This window comes from Arachis duranensis, chromosome 4 (genome assembly GCF_000817695.3).
Source record: "Arachis duranensis cultivar V14167 chromosome 4, aradu.V14167.gnm2.J7QH, whole genome shotgun sequence".
NCBI lineage: Eukaryota > Viridiplantae > Streptophyta > Magnoliopsida > Fabales > Fabaceae > Arachis > Arachis duranensis.
Genome location: NC_029775.3, coordinates 54,637,116 through 54,637,950, shown reverse-complemented (window position 1 = coordinate 54,637,950; position 835 = coordinate 54,637,116).

The following is an 835-nucleotide window of genomic DNA, read 5'->3' as shown; positions in this document are numbered from 1 at the left end:
ATCCACAGATCCAGAGGTGAAAAGAAATACCATTCCTTCACCATATAGGCATGTAAAATGCCTTTGTGCATCATTCTGGCGTTCAAACGCCCATTGGTGCACGTTCTGGGCGTTCAACGCCCATGTAATGCATGTTTCTGGCGTTGAACGCCAGTTTCATGCTTGTTGCTGGCGTTCAGCGCCAGAATGGTGCTCTGTTCTGGCGTTGAACGCCAGCCAGATGCATCTTACTGGCGTTGAACGCCAGTCTGCGCTACCTCCAGGGTGAACAATTTTTTTCTTTTGTTTTTGACTCTGTTTTTAATTTTTTTTTGATTTTTTTCGTGACTCCTCATGATCATGTACCTAATTAAACACAAAAATACAATAAAATAAAAATTAGATAAATAAAATTGGGTTGCCTCCCAACAAGCGCTTCTTTAATGTCAATAGCTTGACAGTGGCTCTCATGGAGCCACAAGGTGATCAGGTCAATTTTAGTGTGTAATCCCAACACCAAACTTAGAGTTTGGATATGGAGTTTGAACACCAAACTTAGAGTTTGGTTGTGGCCTCACAACACCAAACTTAGAGTTTGACTGTGTGGGCTCTTATTGACTCTGAACTGAGAGAAGCTCTTCCTGCTTACTCTCTTTTGTCACAGAGGGATGGCCATGTGCCTTAAACACAAGGTATTCCCCATTCAATTGAAGGACTAACTCTCCTCTGTGAACATCTATCACAGCTTCTGCTGTGGCTAGGAAAGGCCTTCCAAGGATGATGCATTCATCCTCTTCCTTCATAGTGTCTAAGATTATGAAATCAGCAGGGATGTAAAGGCCTTCAACCTTTACTA